This window comes from Ictidomys tridecemlineatus, chromosome 8, assembly GCF_052094955.1.
Source record: "Ictidomys tridecemlineatus isolate mIctTri1 chromosome 8, mIctTri1.hap1, whole genome shotgun sequence".
Lineage (NCBI taxonomy): Eukaryota > Metazoa > Chordata > Mammalia > Rodentia > Sciuridae > Ictidomys > Ictidomys tridecemlineatus.
The window spans coordinates 77010765-77030060 of NC_135484.1; the positions used below are offsets into that span (position 1 = coordinate 77010765).

General features: G+C 36.2%; 1 protein-coding gene across 3 annotated transcripts in view; it reads left to right on the forward strand.

Annotated features, from left to right (window-relative positions):
- The first annotated feature begins 15360 nt into the window (after nucleotides 1–15360).
- The window catches only part of Ibtk (inhibitor of Bruton tyrosine kinase), a 78151-nt gene continuing 74215 nt past the window's right edge, over nucleotides 15361–19296 (forward strand). For all 3 annotated transcript variants that reach the window (XM_078019693.1, XM_078019694.1, XM_078019695.1), the window contains exon 1: nucleotides 15361–15572. The gene's annotated coding sequence lies outside the window, so the exon portion shown is untranslated. The remainder of the gene's footprint in view (nucleotides 15573–19296) is intronic.

Below are 19296 nucleotides of genomic sequence, written 5' to 3' on the forward strand. Positions count from 1 at the left end.
CAGTCTCCAGAACTGTAAGGAATACATCTTTATTGCTTATAAATTATCTAGTCTCAGGTATTCTGTTTTAGCAACACAAAATAGATTAAGCTAATCAGCAAAAAATTAATTTATAAATAAATGCAAAACTTGCTTATTATATGAATGAAGGTAGGTAAATCAGTCATACTTCCATGTGATGAAATTAGTTTGCATGCCTGTGTGCCTGTGAACAGGAGTTACCTGAATTGCTATCACTTACCGACAATTTAATAGTTCAATAACAATGAGAGCCCCAGTGACCAAATAGAATCAGCTAAACCATATAGCTTTTCGTTGAAATCATGCAGTCATTTCTTTGATCCATTCCAATCTTCCACAATTCTTATCTATGTTGACCATCATGGAAATAACAGATCAATTTCAGATGCTCCACAAAATCCTATTCAGTCCTCAATTCTATCACAAAAAACTTTATTTAGAAGTTTTTCCTGATCCCCTCAACTGACTGCATTCTCTCTCATATGTAGTTCCACAATTCCATGGTCTAATCTTCTATGACAATATTTCTCTTTATCATTGGTGATACTTAAGAATCTATCTTATTTCCTATACTAGATTTTAAGTTGTTATGTTGTGGTTATTGTTTTGATCCTCTACAGTGGGGATCAGGGTGCCTATGTATGCAATATACTCAATAGATACATTTTATTGAATTCTATGTAATTCTTGGGTCCATTCAGCTAGTGCTGATTAGCTTTGCTTACCGGTAAAGATAACAGTTTCCTACAAAGTAAGATCTGAGGAACTGATGTTTATATAGTATTTTATTCTATGGCAATCATATAAATTAAAGAACTCTAGGCAATGTTTTTGTTAGATCCAATCTATAACCAAATCTATCCCTCTTAAATTACTGTCTCTGGAAACATTTCCACCACTGGATTTGCTAGTCAATTTAGTGAATTAAAGTTTTATCTCTGAAAGGGTATTTCAGTGCCTTATTAACCACTAGCTACATTAATATCAGTATGGAACAATTTCCCAGTTTGATAGATCCCAAAAGAATGGTAGAAAAGGAAGTAGGCTTTTTTCCCCTTTCTTCTTTTAAACAGGATGAAGAACTAGAACACTTGGAGTTCAGGATGTGCTGTCTATAGTTAATAAAAATGAATGAAGTCCCTCAAGGTTATTCTTATGAGATGACTATTTCTGATATTTTTCTAGTAAAATTAGAAACCTAGAAAAATATTCATTGTAAAGCACTAATAAAAGTTTTAAAAACTTTTTTTTAAAAAAAGGATACCTCTTATTTTTTGAAATGCAGTTCAGATCATGGCAATTAGCCAAAAGTTATGGGTTGGTATTACATTGACATCTTCTTTATGTCATTGGGTATATAAATAGAGGAAATTTAAAATAATGCCATCATAATTAGAAATGATTGCATTGGGACCTAGAAACAGTTGGTATCCTTGCATGAAAGACAATTGGTGTCAATTATTTATGAAGTAAATGGGTCTGAAATTTCAGATTAAATTATCCACAGTTTTGATTCAATTAGCTTTTGATTCAATGCCTATGTCTTAATGACAAAGTTATTCCAGGAAAAGTTGAGTTCTGGAAAAGTTTTACCTAGCTAAGATTCCCCTGAAGGGAGGATGTGAGTCACACTGTACTTACACTGGCAAATAAAACCACAGTGCATGTCTGCTCCCTGTGGATTTTAATTTGCAGCAACAATAAACTGAAAGTAATGGGCCTTAGGTTAAATGGTTGAATATGAGGTTCAAGTCAGAACTAAGAGGTCTTGCTTTGAAAAAAGATAAGGCAAATGTCACAGACCATGTGGTGTGAGAAGCCTATAGAAATGCCCTCCACCCCTTCACATCTAAATAGCCTGATTTTGTCCACCCCCTCCCATCCCTGTTGCTTTCATGTTTTAAAAAATATTCAATTGGTTCTTTCAACTCAGGTTGTGCCTTGTACCCTCAGCTGTAGGGGAAAAGAGCAGAAAATATGATCAGGGCAAAATTTTAAGTTGTTAAAGCATGAGTTTCCTGTTGGTGCCTCCTGTTAGGGGGTAGACTTATATCTCCAAATACAGCATTCGAACTGTTTTTCCTCCTTTGTATATTCATTAATTTCTTCTTCCTTTGTTTTTATTTTTTCTTATTCATGTACATTAATATATTCATCCCTAAACAAAAACCTTTGGAGAACCTATGGTATTTCTTAATGCACATGCTATTGTCATTTTAAAAATCTCCTTTATTGTTTTACTAGCTATAATAATTGGCATTTTGGGTATGATAATTCTTTGAAATGAATCTCTGTGGCAGAATGTACATATATTTCATTTTATTTATTTTATGTGGTGTTGAGGATCAAACTCAGGGCCTCGAATGTGCTAGGCGAGCGCTCTACCGCTGAGCCACAAACCCAGCCCTATATTTGTATTTCAAAGTATTATCATCTCTGGGCCTCACACACAAAGCAGTCCTCAGTCCTTGAGCACACCAACACCCTGCCCTAATTTCATTCCCAGACATTGTCAAAGAAGAACTCTTCAATCTACAATCTCCCTTTTTGAACATTGCAGGATAACCTTGGGTAAGGTCCACTGCTGGGGGATAGCAGGATGAATAAGAAAATATTCTGGACCTCAAAAAGTTGTTACATCCCAGGGGAAACATATAAGTAAATATAATGCAGGTTAATACATATTATGAAAAAAAGAAAAGCAAATCAGTGACTCTGGAATTTTCATGATGGCTTCTCCGAGGAAAACATGTTTGAGCTAAGTCTTTTAAAAACATGTATAAGTTCAATGAAGGTTTTCATAATCAGAAGAGGTCCAAAGGACATACCAGACTTCAGAGATATTGTTCAGAAGTTGCAAGCAAATTCATCAAGAATGGTGCATGGAACTGGAGTGAGGAAGATGATTATTGATAAGACAGAATTTGTGGATGGGAAATCAATAAAGAAGGGTGTCACAGACCAGGCTGATATGCCTGGAATTTATTCTTAGAAATATGGGGGGATGGGGTGACACAATCAGATCTTTCAGGAAGATGACTCCAGCGAGAATTCTGTTATTGATTGGAAGAAATAAGACAAGAAGCAGGGAACACCATTTTGACGATATTGAAATAATTCGGAAGATAAATTAAAAACACTTCAATATATTTCAATGGGTACTTCAATCAATACAGTAAGGACTACCAATACTCTCTAGCCAAATCCACCAGGAGCATGCCTTTAGTTGAATAAGTTGATATTCTTACTAATGGCAATAAGGAAGAATGTTCATCATAAAGGAACAGGGTGTTTTAATAAGAAGGTGTTAGAAGGAACCTATTTATAGGATCTGAACTTCAGGTGGGTAATTTTGGAGCGAGTCTAAGGAAACAGGGTTTTACTATTATCAAAAAGTGAGGACAAAGGGCTGGGGTTGTGGTTCAGTGGTAGAGTGCTTGACTTTCACGCATGAAACCCTGGGTTTGATCCTCAGCACCACATAAAAATAAATAAATAAAAATAAAAATATTTTAAAAAGTGAGGGCAATTTTGCATTTGAATATCTCAATACGTCTCATCTAATCTACAGGGAAGGCAAGCTAGAAAGAAGATTTTTCCCCCTTAGGGGGGTCTCACTGAGTTGCTAAGCGCCTTGCCTTTGCTGAGGCTGGCTTATGAACTTGCCACCCTCCTGTCTCAGCCTTCCAAGCTGTTGGGATTACAGGCGTGCACTACCTAGCTCAGTCAGTGATTGTTTTTTCTTTTAATATATTTTTTTAAATTGTAGATGGACACAATACCTTTATTTTATTTGTTTTTATTTTTATGTGGTGCCGGAAATTGAACCCAGTGCCTCACGCATGCTAGGCAAGTGCTCCACCACTGAGCCATAACCCCAGCTGGTCCCCTAGTCAGAGATTGATAAAGAAGTAGCAGTCACTCATATTAGCTGGGGACGGAGATGGTCAATATTTGGGTATTGCCCAGTGATCTTATTCCTGACTCCCATTACCAGTGATTTACATTGTAGGCAGACTTCAAGTGATTGGCCGTGAGGGGAGAAAGATGAAGCTATAGTCAAAAGGCTTTGATTTAGGTGAGGTTTGTTTGTTTTTCAATTTCATGCAGAGAGATATTTTATCAAGATAATAAACTGGGGGAAAGCACTGCATAGAGAGTTTAAAGTGAGGGAGGAAAATATGTAATTCTGAAGACATTGGAGATTATGAATTTTGATTGGTGAATTTCACAATTTGATTTTTTTCTATTAACACCTATCAGCTAAGATCCATGTAAGTAGAGGATATGTATTAGTTATTTCTGGTATCTATTTCCCTCTTTCAAGTAACTGCTAATTTCTATTTGCATATCCATGTAATTATAGGGAAATTAATTCTCTTTTTCTATTCTAATGGGGAACATATGGATAAGTTTAAGCTTATTTTATTCTATTTCCCTGACTAGAAGGATGACTTTTCACAGTAGGCACAAGACAAAAAAGACTTTTATTGTGAATACTGGGACATATTTTTGCTTTTCCCTGCTGGATATGAATGCAGAAGGACTTGGTAACAGGCATCTTGAGATCATCAGAGCCTGTCCTGAGAATGAGACCAAACCTGAGAAAAAAAGGCAGAGTGAAAAGACAAAAAGTAAGTTGGTCTCATTCCCATCATTTTACCTGCAAGATCAAACTTTATTTGAATCCTGTTTTACCCTGGGACTTTTCAGTCTGACTACTCTACTATCTGAGCAAGTCTAAGATACTCTCACTGTTGTCTGTAACTTTCACTCACCTAACTAACATAAGAAATGAAGAAGGCTGACTTTCTGATTGATCCAAAGATATGGTTGAAGTGGGCATGTGCAACAAGAAAGATGGCTGAATTAAGATTGTTGGAAAATGTATGGCCAAAATGATGGTGATAGACTCAATAGGCAAAAAAGTACCTTGCCTACTTCCTCTAAAAATTTCCTTTCCTCTATCTTTTCTTGCTAGGGTCAAAGTCTGTACTTTCTATGTTATCATCTAATTTAATTAGATTCAAACAAAAATTAACACTTATCAGAATACTGTGCTAAATTTTGTGAGAATACAAGTCAAGACTCCTGTTTATAATATAATAGTCAGGCCACATAATTGGGGAATTAGCATGTGCTCACACACACATGCACACCACTCACCCATTTGCTTATTAAACACTTTAAGACAAGACAAGGCAAAATATGAGGAAAAGCTCAAGTGACTTTTACGATAGCAAGTGCAACGGGATTTGAGAAGTAGAAGGCAATCTGTTATTCAGCTAATGTGGGGTGATTAGAGGAAGTTCCCCAGGGCTCACTCATCTCTCAGCTAATGTGTTAGTATTAGAGAGGGCAGTGGGCCTACTCTGCCTGATTGAGGTGAGGAATTTTTTACTAGTTCCTGTGTCATTCACCAAGTCATTTAACCTCTTTGAACTTTTATCTTTTTCATTTAACAATATTTTAAAAATTAAAATGATTTAATTGACACATAATAATCATACATACTTACGGGATATAATGCCTTCATTTGATATATTTGTACAATGCATAATAATCAAATCAGGGGAATTAGTATTTCTGTCTCATTAAACAGTTAACCATTTCTCTGTGTTGAGAATCTTTTCCACAAAACTCCAGAACTTATTCTTCCTAATTGCACTTTGGTATCTATTAATGTCACTGTATTCCCCTCCTGCTTTCCATCCCTAGCCTCTAGAGACCTATATCCTAACGTCAACTTCCAAGAAATCAAGTATTTTAGCTTGCACATATGAGTGAGAACATGCAGTATTTATCTTTCTGTGCCTGCTTTATATCATTTTACATAATGTTCTTAAGTTTCTCCATGATGCCACAAGGTCCTTTTTTTATGATTGAATAGCATACCATTGTGCATATATACCACATTTCTTTTTAATTAATGGGCACTTTGCTTGATTCCACATCATGGCTATTGTGAATAGTGCTACAATAAACATGGAAGTTAATGTATCTCTTTCATATGTATTGATTTCATTTCCTTTAGGTATATGTCCAGTATTGGAGTGGTTGGATTATATAGTAGTTATATCTGTGGGTTTTTGTTTTTTTGAGGACCCTCCACACTGTTTTCCACAATGGTTATACTAAATTTATATTCCACTCCATATCAGAGTTCACCTTTCTCTACTCCTTGCCAGCATTTGTTAATTTTTGTCTGTTTTTTTTTAGACTGCCTGTATCTGTATGTGTATGTCTTAGTGTCTTCTGTTCTGTTTTATTGGTCTATGTGTTTTTATTTATGTGAAGTACCAAAAACCTTTTTTATAAAATTATAGCTCTGAAGCATAATTTGAAGTCAAGTATTGTGATGCCTCCAACATTGTTATTTTGGCTTAGAGTTGCTTTGAATGTTCTGGGTCTTTATTCTTCCAAATTAATTTTAGGACTCATTTTCTATTTCTGTGAAGAATATCATTGGTATTCTGACAGACATTTCATCAAATTTGTATATTGCTTTTGGTAATATGGCCATTTTTACTAATATTAATCTTCCTATCCATGAACATAGAAAGCCTTTTCCATCTTCTAATGACTTTTTCAATTTCTTTCTTCAGTCTTCTACACTTTTCAATATAGAAGTCTTTTTCCTTTTGGGGGAGATTTTTTTCCCCCAGATATTTTATTTTACTTTTTGAGGCTATAATGAATGGGATTTTCCCCCTGGTTTCTTTCTCAGCAGATGTATTATTGGTGTTTAGGAAAGCTACTGATTTATACATGTTGGTTTTGCAACTTGTTACTTTGCTGATTTTTTAAATTAGCTCTGTCTTCTGGTGGAGTTTTGTGGATCTTTTAAGTAAAGGTTTATATAATCTGGGAACAAGTGATATTTTAATTTCTTCCTTTACTATTTTTATTCCTTTCATTTTCTTCTCTTGCCTAATTACTCTAGCTAGAATTTCTAGTACTATATTAAATAGAAGAACAAGAGTAGAACTACTTTACCTGTTCTGGATTTTGAAGGGAATGCTTTCAGTTTTTTATCATTCACTATGATGATGGTTTTGGGCTTGTCATATATATAATTTATAGTGTTGAGACAAGTTCCTTCTATCTCTGGTTTCTTTGGTGTTTTTATGATGATTGAGTGCTGAATTTTGTTGAAGGCTTTCTCTGCAGTCTATTGAAATCATTATGTGATTTTTGTAGTTAATCTATTTATGTGATGAATGACATTTATTTCTGATTGTTTTAAAAAGTTGGTATATATCTTGCTGAGAGAGAGAGAGAGAGAGAGAGAGAGAGAGAGAGAGAGATATGTTAAAATATCCTATTGTGATTATGGTATTGTCTATTTATCCTTTTAGTTCAGTCAATTTTTGATTCATGTATTTTGAAGTTTAATTATCAGGCACATACATATTTATGATTAGGCATACCCACATTATTTCATCCTGAAGAATTGACACTTTTATCATGACACAATATACCTCTTTATCTCTGATGATACTTTGTCTTAAAGTCTTTTCGTTTTTGCTATTATAGTAACTAGTTCAGCTTTATAATGCTAATGATATATCTTTTAAAATATATTTACATTTTTTGGGTACTACAGATTGAATCCAGGAGTGCTTTACCACTGAGCTACTTGCCAGCCCTTTTTTTATTTTTTATTTTAAGACAGGGTTTCACTAAGTTACTGAGGCTGGCCTTGAACTTGCAATCCTCCTGCCTCAGCCTCCCAAGTTGCTGGAATCATCGGCATGCTCCACTGTGCTGGGCAATCTGTTTATTTTCTATATATTTTTATTGATTGATTGATTGATTGATTGATTGTGTACCAGGAATTGAACTCAGGGCACTCAACCACTAAGCCACATCCCCAGCCCTATTCTGTATTTTTTTAGAGACAGAGTCTCACTGAGTTGCTTAGTGCCTTGCTTTTTACTAAGGCTAGTTTTGAACTCTGGATTCTCCTGCCTCAGCCTCTGGAGCCGCTGTGATTGCAGGTGTGTGCCACCATGCCAAGCTCTCTATATTTAAAGTGAGTCTCTTTAGACAACATATACTTGGGTCTTTTATTCAAATTATCATTCATTATACCTAGGAGTATTCGAATTTCAGCACAAAAAGCACAAAAGTAGACCATGAAAAGATACTTGTTTATACTATGAGAGCTGAAAAAAAAAAAAAGGCAGAACATCACTCTGTTTACTTTGTGCTGGGAATGTGTTGGGCAGGGTTGCTTTGGGCAATTCAGATTTTTTGCTCTTTCGCACATGACCCTGAGTCATGGTGAAAGACCGTATTGATTTTTGGGTCACAAATATGTTTTAACAAGTAGAATTTGCAAATATGGAATTTGTGACTAGAGAACCTCCTGTAGTTCTTCAAATGTTTCCATTTCTCATGTTATTCCCTCTTTCCTGAAATTTCAAGTCTCTATTTGGGAACATTCCCTTCAGGCTAAAGAACTTTCTTCAGATCATTTCTTACCTGGCAGTTTTCATTGTAACTAATTTCTTTAGTTTTTGTTTCTGTGAAAATATCTTCATCATGGCTTCATTACTGAGGGATGTTTTCTCAGTTGAAGACAAGGTGACAATAAGTCCTCATAGTTCACAATGTACCTGTGATGGTTCAAGTTATTAATCCTTTTGTGTAACACTTCATTTTTGTTTCAATGCTTTCAGTTTCTATTTTTGGTTTTCAGCAATTTGGGTAAGATTTGTGTAGGCATAATTAACTTTGTATTTTTCCAAGCTAAGGTTTACTGAGCTTCTTTAGGTCTTTCAGGATTTGGGCTTTGCTTGGTGATTCTTGTTTTTTTTTTTTTTTTTTTTTGCTCATCTGTGTTTTTTTTATATTTAGAAAAAAAATAGTTTATAGAGAAGGTTGTGTCTATTGCCATGTTCTCCTTGAGGGCAGGAAAAAGATCTGCTGCTGCTTTCTGAATATGTGTCTTCCTTCAGGAATATGAATATGGGATGGAACATACAGACAAAAGGAAGAGCTAGTACCTATTGTTCTTGATATAAGTGTTTCCTGATTATTTCAAGTTTTACCAGTCACATGGGCGCTTGTCCTATTTGTTAAACTCAAGAGCCTATATTCTAAATAGAGACAGAAACCACTGGTGCTATTGTGGGATGAGGAATGAGGAAGCTTAATTGTCTTACCTGCTCCTGCTGTGATCCCTTATAGTTTGGACTCTTTCTTTCTACCTCTGGATGTAAAAGATTCTTTGTGCTTTACTATTTATTTATTTTTTGGTAACACCCTTTTCTTCTGTTGTTTGGGGCTTTTACTCCTTTCTTGATATCTAGCCTCTTATTTTTCAAGGACTCCTCATAGGTTTTGGATGATAAGTGCCTTATCTTCTTGTTTACCAATGCATTTATGGGATTAACTATTTAAAGTATTTCTTTTCTGCCAGTTCTTCAGATTTGTGCCATGAAGAAGACTCCAGTGTATATCGAACATTTTTCTTCTCTTTTCTCCTCCTCCTCCTTCCTCTCTCTTTCTTCCAACTGGTATTATATTGTATTCGATTACTTAGCTAAGTAGACAGAGTAGACAAGCAACACTACATAAGATGGTGTGGCAAAAGAACACTACACATTGTCAGTCAGTAAAGAGGAGAGTTTTGGGAATTCAAAGTGATTTGATTATAATAGAATGAAGCATACTTAGTTGATAGGACTGATTTCTCACAAACTTTTACTTGTTTCATGCAGGCTCCGAATTTGCCTTGAATTTCTCCAGTATTAGCCTTGAATTTCTTAAATTTCTTAGTGAACTATGCTTTTAAGAACATGCAGTTCTAAAATTATATTCAAACACTGCCACCTTGTGGGTCATCCCTGGTGTCTCCCCATCACACGGTTCAAACACTTGGAAATGGTCCATTCAGAAAATTTTGGGTTATGTTAAACAAATGTTAAGAGTTTTACATGTATTCTATCATTTAAACTTTTAAAGAACTTAATCAAAGAAGTAATATTAATCCCCTTTCAGAGTTGAGCACATTAGGCCTAAAATAGTTATGTAACTTGCCAGAGTGAGTTATAATAGGAGTAAAAGTTTGTAATCAGGCAATTTGTCTCCAGAGTCTTTGTTTTTACTGGACCCATATAAAAAACTAATAATTTTTTTAAAAGTGTGGCACATAAGTTATAGAAGTAGAATAATGTAAAGGGAATGTTGTTAGGAAAAGCCATTACAGAAGGCTCACAGATTTGTGAGGAGGTGGCCTTTTTGGAGGGAGGATTTGAAGGATAGTCACTATATAGGAAGAATGTAGCTGAAACCATATCCTCCAGTTCCAAGAATACAAAAATAGCCTATTGCTTAATTTCTATCTTTAGCGTTCTGTAGTTTTCATTGCAGATGTCTTTCACCTCTTTCGTTAGGTTGATTCTCAAGTATTTTATTTTATTTTATTTTTTGAGGCTATTGTAAATGGGGTAGTTTTCCTCATTTCCCTTTCAGATGATTTGTCACTGATATACAGAAATGCCTTTGATATATGGGTGTTGATTTTGTATCCTGCTACTTTGATGAATTCATTTTCTAGTTCTAGAAGTTTTCTGGTAGAATTTTTTGGGTCTTCTAGGTATAGAATCATGTTGTTGGCAAATAGTGCTAATTTGAGTTCTTCTTTTCTTATCCATATTCCTTTCATTTCTTTCCTTTAATTGCTCTGGGCAGTGTTTCAAGAACTAAGTTAAATAGAAGTGGTGAAAGAGGGCATCCCTGCCTTGTTCCAGTTTTTAGAGGGAATGCTTTCAATTTCTCTCCATTTAGAATGATATTGGCCTGGGGCTTAGCATAGATAACTTTTATAATGTTGAGATATGTTCCTGTTGTCCCTAGTTTTTCTAGTGTTTTGAACATGAAGCGGTGCTCTATTTCATTGAATGCTTTTTCTGTACCTATTGAGATGATCATATAGTTCTTATCTTTAAGTTTATTGATGTGATGAATTACATTTATTGATTTCTGTATGTCGAACTAAACTTGCATCCCTAGGATGAACCCCACTTATGGAAAGATCTCCCTTGTTCTTGGATAGGCAGAATTAATATTGTCAAAATAACCATACTACCAAAAGCACTATACAGATTTAATGCAATTCCAATCAAAATCTCAATGACATTTCTCATAGAAATAGAAAAAGCAGTCATGAAATTCATTTGGAAAAATAAGAGACCTAGAATAGCTACAGCAATCCTTAGCAAGAAGAGTGAAACAGGTGGCATTACTATGCCAGATCTTAAACTATACTCCAGAGCAATAGCAACAAAAACAGCATGGCATTGGCACCAAAAGACTGGTAGACCAATAATAAAGAATAGAGTACATAAAAACTTACCCACATAATTACACAGAAACTAACCCACATAATTGCAATTATCTTATATTAGACAAAGGTGCCAAAAACACACATTGGAGAAAAGACAGCCTCTTCAACAAATGGTGCTGGGAAAACTGGAAATCCATACGCAACAAAATGAAATTAAACTTCTATCTCTCACCACGCACAAAACTCAACTCAAAATGTATCAAGAACCTAGGAATTAAACCGGAGACACTGCACCTATTAGAAGAAAAAGTAGGCCCAAATCTGCATTCTGTTGGATTAGGCCCCTACTTCCTTAATAAGATGCCTATAACACAAGAATTAAAATCAAGAATCAGTAAATGGATGGATTAAAAATAAAAACTTCTCAGAAAAAGAAACAATCAGTGAGGCGAATAGAGAGCCTACATCTTGGGAGCAATTTTTTACCATTCACACATCAGAGAGAGCTTTAATCTCTAGGGCATATAAAGGACTCAATAAGCTAAATACAAAAAAACCCCACAAATAGCCCAATCAATAAATGGGCCAAGAAACTGAACAGACACCTCTCTGACATGAAATACAATCAATCAACAAATATATAAAAAAATGTTCAACATCTCTAGCAATTAGAAATGCAAATCAAAACTACTCTAAGATTTCATCTCTTCCAGTCAGAATGACAGCTATTATGAAGACAAACAACAATAAGTGTTGGTGAAGATATGGGGGAAAAGGCACACTCATACATTGCTGGTGGGACTGCAAATTGGTGCAGCCATCATGGAAAACAGTATAGGGGATTCCTTGGAAAGTTGGGAATGGAACAACCGTTTGACCCAGCTTCCCACTCCTTGGTCTATACACAAAGGACTTAAAAACAGTATACTACAGGGACATAGCCACACCAATGTCTGTAGCAGCACAATTCACAATAGCTAAATTGTGGAACCAATCTAGATGTCCTTCAGTAGATGAATGGATAAAAAAAAATGTGGTATATAAACATAGTGGAATATTAGTCAGCAATAAAAAGAATAAAATCATGGCATTTGCAGGTAAATGGATGGAGTTAGAGAATATAATGCTAAGTAAAGTTAGTCAATTCCCTAAAACCAAGTGCTGAATGTTTTCTCTGATATAAGGAGGCTGATTCATAGTGGGGTTGGGAGGGTGATCAGGGAGGATTAGATGAACTCTAGATAGGGCAAAGGGGTGAAAGGGGAAGGCAGAGGGCATGGGGGTAAAAAAGATGGTGGAATGAGATGGATATCATTACCCTAAATACATGTATAAAAACATAAATTGTGTGAACATACTTTACAACCAGAGGTATGAAAAATTGTGCTCTATATGTGTAATGTGAATTGTAATGCATTCTGCTGTCATATATAACAAATTAGAATAAAAAATGTTTAACAAAAAAATAGAATAGCCTATTGTTAAAACTATCTTTGTCTGTCTGCGTGCCATACCCTGTCTTCTTTGGGGGAATTACTCCTTATTCTGTTTTATTCATATGAATTCAGAGATTGTTATTCATGATATACTTGACTCTTCATTTAATCCAAGCCAATAGGAATACACTAGGCTTTTGGAATTTTTGTGCTTGAGTCAGATGCCTCAATGCTACTTTCTCTGATGGCCAAAGCTAAGATGTCCTTCAGGAAGTCATAGCCAGCAAGTATTCTCTTGTGAAAGACCATCTGAAGAAGAAATTAAACAATAAGCTCTCAGGCATTTCTAAGAGGTCAGTTATACTGCTGACCCCATTCTTGTAGAAGCTAATCAGGTTTGGGTTTCTATCTATTGGGGCAGCTGTGTAATTCCTTACCCATGCAACTTGAAAGACAGCCCAATCATATAATGAGGAAGTAGCATTTTTGATTATGAAGAGTAGTGTTTGAAAAAATATGGCATCTATGGAGTTTATTGTAGATGCTGTGTGATTTAATTTTCTGTTCCACTCCCAATGCCTAGATTATTCTTATAATTGTCTTCTCTCAATCACCACAATCTTACAAAGCCATCTCTAATTTTATTTCTTCTGTTAAGTCTAATCTATAAATTCTAGTCAATTATTTTTCCAAACTTTGACTTTTCAATCAGCCAAGTAACATTTATTGCAGTGAAAATTACAAAACAGAAAATGACAGAAATTAAAAATTACCCATTCTTACACTACACAGAATTAATCATGGTTGTGGTTATATTTTAACCCATTCAATCCCTTATGTGTAAACACATTAAAAAAAAACAAAATGACCAATTTTTATTTCTTCTAACCACATTTTTTATTCAGCTGTATTTCATTTGTAGTTTCCTTATTATTTCAATACTCTGCACTGCAAATAACAATACCTTTGAAAAGTATTGAAAAGCTACCTTATTTTACAGGGAAAATAGGAGCAATTCCACATTTCTTGGCCTCAGATGTTCTTTATTTCCTCATTTACCTAGTTATCTCCTGATCATTCTTCTGATGTTAATTCATGTGATATTTCTTTGGAACGTCAGATAAAATCTATCATGGTATATTCTTTGGCATACTTGTAAAAGTTGCAATTTATTTTTATGTTTAGGATTATCTGAGTCTATTTGATCATTATTGGATCCTCAGTGCTTATAAGTGTCTGAAACTTCGCAATTTTTAAGTGAAGAATGCTTGGAATCATTAAGCTGCTAAGAAAATATTTATAAAAGTAGCAATGTTTAGGAAGTGTTATTGTGTGCTAGGCACTCTGCTAAGTGCTATATATTTCTATAATTGCATTTTTACTATCTCAAAATGCATCAATGTTCTCACTCTGCAAATGAGGAAATTGAGATTTCAGAAAAATCAATTAACTTGCTCAGATACAAATAAGAGACAGATAAACGTTTTGAACTCAGATCAGTGCTTTTATTTACATCTTTAGCTTTGTTCGCCACTACTGGCTTCTTTATTCGTGAGTATGAAGTCAGCATATACAGCTTACTTTCAAAATCACTGTTTTTACATTACAGATTGGTTTTTGTTATATGCCAAAGTAGTAAGTAGGGGAGCAAAGAAACGACAGACTTTGTACTTGGAGAAGCAGGAGAGCTGGATCCCAATTAGTCTCCCTTCCTTCTTTACTAACTAGCTTGTGTAGGTTTGGGCTAGTAACTTGGCCTCCCACAAAGGTTACAAAGTAGGAAGTAAGAAGACATCTAGTCCAACTGCTTTTAATAGATGAGATTAAGAGGCTTATACAATACACAACGTGGCAGAGGTTCAGCTAACTGCTGACTTCTATTGTTTGTTTTGAGTCATACTACCCCTCCTTGAACAAATATTTACTGAGTGCCTACTGTATTAGGCACTAGGCAGAAGTATTTTTACCATTCGATATTGATTATTGGCTGTCTTTCCTAATACTTCTAAGCAACTTTAAAAACGGCCCTTAGATTCAGAGTTATATGGGGAAAAACTTCCTGTAAGCCTGGCGTTAGGCACAGGGTGGCATGACCCAAGTCAGCAGCTGGTCGTGCTAGTGGCGATCTAGGAAGGGAGTGACGCCTTCTGACTCTGGGATAATCCGGGTGTACCAGAGGGTCAGCGTGGTTAGGCTGTCTTCGGGAGACGACGCCTTTGGTTTTCCAGTGACCCACCCACACTGCTAATGTTACAAGAGGAAACTCCACTTTGCGTGCGATCAGATGCCCAAGGCACGCGGCCGTATCTTCGCTACCCCGGGTTTGTCTTCCGTATTGAGCTGCCGGGAAAGCGACGTTTCTATATGAGCAACAGCTGACCTCGAGAGGAACACTTCCTCAACGTTGCTGGCCTAGAATCCACCCCGACGGACTTTCGCCACTCTCAGCCAGCCCGCAACCCCAAGGCCGGCAGGGTCAAGCAACTCCGGGATGCCAGGCAAAGGCCACAGTTGGGTGCTGCCACGCTAGGCCTTCTGGGCAGGCACCAGCCAATGGCCGTAAGGCATACATGAGCCCCAGCCAATCAACACCCATCTTGTTCCCGGGTCCCGCCCGCTCCGGCTCTTTCTCCCAGCCCTCCTCCCGGTGCCCGTAGTCGCGGCTGTAGCTGCAGCCGCCTCCAGAGCCGACCGGGGTCTGGGGACCGGCACCTCCTGGCGCCGTTCAGTTTCTCCTACTGCCTTCACTGAGGATGAGTTCCTGTGTTGCTGTGCGTCCACCCCACGGACACCACCGGCGCAGTTTCATCTAGCGACTGGTGAGGGAGGGCTCCGCGCGGCCCGACGCTGTTCAGCGGGCTGAGGTGACGGCGTCCCGCCAGTCACCCGGCCGTGGGAGAGCTCTCGCCTCTCCGAGGGTGCGGGTGACCGCGGACGCTGGTGGCGCGAGTCGACCACGGGGAGGGGACTCCGCGCCCCAGAGGCCGCTGAGGTTCTTGTGAACTAGCCGCGGGCCGACCCAGTGGCCCTCTGCCGTCGCCTCTCCACCGCCCCCCTCAGCTAATGAATGGCCTGTTCAGGCCACTTGCTACGTTGCATTTCTGCCTGACACGCCCTCCAACATTGTTGCATTCCCAGTGTCACTTCTCTTTAAACCATTCCTGGTGGCGCTCTTGGCCCCTTTACCCCCTTCGTGGAGTTCCAAAGTTTGAGTCCACTCTGGGGACTGTCGGAGAGCAGGTCGTGAAGTTAGGTGGGAATTGACAACTATGTTAAAAAAGGAACAGCGGCTTGTTTGAGAAGTGCGGAAGTCAGTGCTCTTATTAGCTTTCAGGTTCTAGAAGCGGTGTTGTTCTGATAGAAAATAGAGAACGCCCGTCACAGGCCATCCTTGTCGCTTGTTTTCCAACATAGTTCTAGAACTTAAGTTATGTTATCCCGACGCTGTGTTTTTCAGGAAGCCGAGGTTGAGTAGCACCTTCTTTCGTATGCTTCGAAGTGGGGCATTTGAAATTGAAAATTCATCAGAAGTAATGAAAGGATGTTACTTTTATGAGTGGGTAGTGTTTCTCTGCTTATATTGTGCAAGCATTGGCTTTGGTTTTTTTTTTTATCATTTCCCTTTTTTACTATTTTGGATTCCTTGATTTTTGTTTTAAAATCTGGAGTAAGGTAGGTGAGGACAGAAAGAATGTTTTCTAAAAATAAAAAAAAAATCATAAAACAGATTCAAAAAAACCTAGTCAACATATAGTTCAAAAAAAGATGAAAAATGGCTGTGTTCTATTAAAAAATTGACAAACATTAGAGACTTTCAGTATGCTAAGTTCTGTGTAAGGCACTTACTACATTTTTAACTTAAAATGCTTCTGGACTATAAATTCAGCACTCTACATGTGAATGTATCTTTAAACTAAAGAAACTCAGTTTACTTGATTAACTATTATAAATGATACAAAACTAATTTGCCATCATCAAGAGGGGAATAATTCTTTGCCACATTTAGAGATGTGCTTGCCCCCTAATATTTGGGCGATTTCTGTATTGCAAAACTAGATAATGCACTGATGAAGTATTGAACTGAAGTTTCTAGATCTTGTACCCAGAGAATATTTGAGAAAACTGTAGAATAAAATAAAATTTTAAAAATCTAAATTGCTAATTTGCTAAATTGGGTCTGTATTTTAAAAGCTAATTTTAGGGTCAACAGAAAATGTTTTAAATTCTTTGATTATGAGTCAGTAATCAGCAGCTTATAACATTTATATGTATACAAATTTATTGGGAGAATATTTTGGTTTTAAAGAGCACTTTAAAGCAGTAAGCCTGCTTATTGAACGTATTTTGTGAGAAATAAGTATAGCATTTCTCCCCTCCTTTCCCTTAAGATAAGCTTAAAATCTTTATGTACATATGGATTTGTCATTAAACAGATATGCATTTGAATTCCAACTCCCTAATTATTGGTAGTATGATTTTAGTTTATTCAACATCTCTGATACATAATTTCTACACTTAGCAGACAGTTTATTATTATCATTTCACAAATGAAGAAATTGAGGGTTAGGGAGCTTAACATACTTGCCCAGAGTTTTGCATGTAGCAACCCAATACATACAACCCAAAATTGGGATAGTTTTTTCGTACTGCACTATACTACTTTTTATTGAAGAATTTTCTTTCACTGCATTTTGATAGAGCAGCTTGATAGGGTGAAATAGGCAGTATGTAGAGTGTTCGTTTTCTTTCGGTGTGATTTTTGGATAGGCTGCTTATTTCCTCCTTGTAAAATGAAGGTAGTTATATTTATAGGGGCAATGATGAGGCTGAAATGAGGATCATTTAATATAAATAAAGCTGTGAACGTGTTCATATGAAAGCTCGAAGTATTATGTTTGTAATAAACCTTATAAAGATTTGGGTGAAAAGCATTCCAATCAAAAAGAACTTTCATATAGTTACGGCATTTTGTCATCTTGCTTACCAGATGCGTGATTTGTCACATTTAGTTTTTAAAACCAAGTTAGAAGTTAAATAGTTGTTTTCTCCTTACAAATGAACTGAAGTTTCAAGAAATTAAGTTATGTGCCCATGGTTTCTTATCTAGTTAGTGTTGAACCTAGTTGCTAGCTTAGGTATTCTGAATTTGATATGCTGTATGATCCCCAGATCTAACTGAAATTTCTTGAGGTCCTGAGGCTATTTTTAACACATGAGATATGAGTATTGGTTCATTTTGGTCTTGGATATGTTAGGGAATAGCATGATCTGACTAATGTTTTAGGAAGTTAACTGAGCTGTTAAACAAGGATAAGAAACTTTGTGAGCCATTGTTCAGGGCTCACTTTCAACTGGCTAAAACCTTTGTGGTAGACCAGTATTCAAGGTTCAACAATTGCCTCCTAACTCAATTTTCCTTCAACACTTGATCATGTGATAATAAATTTTTACCTTTAATGTTATTTGTTCTTTGCTTAGGTTTGTTTTATTTTTCTGATTTCCAAAGTATTTGCCTGTAACTCCTCCTCTTAGTTGGCCTATCATCCAAGCCAGAAACCTGGGTGTTATCACCACACCTTGTCAACTCAAGATTCTATTTATATCTTTGAATTGCCTGCTTTCTTTATCCCCATGGAAAAACACATGAAGCTGTTCAAAATCTGACCCATCCTTGTATATATTAGGACTCAGTCTTTTCTGACTTTTGAATTATTTGGAGTTTTTAGAATGGACTAAGATGATTCTAGTCTTTTATGTGTACCATTCTGCTTTGAGAAATAATCCCTCCTAAAGTTTATCAGGCAAACACATACTCATCTTTTAAGATTTATTTATATACCTATAGGAAATCTTTTCTGTGTTCCTCTTCTCCATTCTTCATTCATATGTCACTTATTTTATTTGACCACAGGTTTATAATATGTTTTTTACTTGTTTAAATAGAAAGGGTCTCCTCTATCAAACTATGACCCATTGATTGTAGGAATTGTGTAATAGATAATGAATTTTGTTCACTCAATAGTAAAATAGCTATATACTCATCTAAATATTATCCCTTAAACTTTTTTTATATAAAATATGTATGCCTTGCTTATTTTTTTATTTCTAATGTTACCTGTGGAAACACTGGATAAAGTAGTGGATTGTAACAGAAATAGATTGTCATTAAACAGATATGCATTGAATTCCAACTCCATAATTATTGATAGTATGATTTGGGTTACTTATTCACCATCTCTATACATAATTTCTAGCATGTATTAGGTATTTAATAAGTATTTATCTGCTTCCTTACTCTTCAAAAAGCATTTTTTTATAACACATAGATAAGATTTACAACAGGTATTAGGAATATGGGCCTGGAATTCTGGAGAAATGTGTGAGCAGAAGAAATTCAGAGATTAGAAGCATGCTGGGTAGAATTAAAAAGAGAACTAAGGATTAAACATTGAGAGAAGCTGAGGTTTTGAAGGTCAGGGTAGAGGACAGTATCCTAGGAAGAAGTGGGTGGGAGAGATTCCATGCTTATTTGTTTGGCTCACT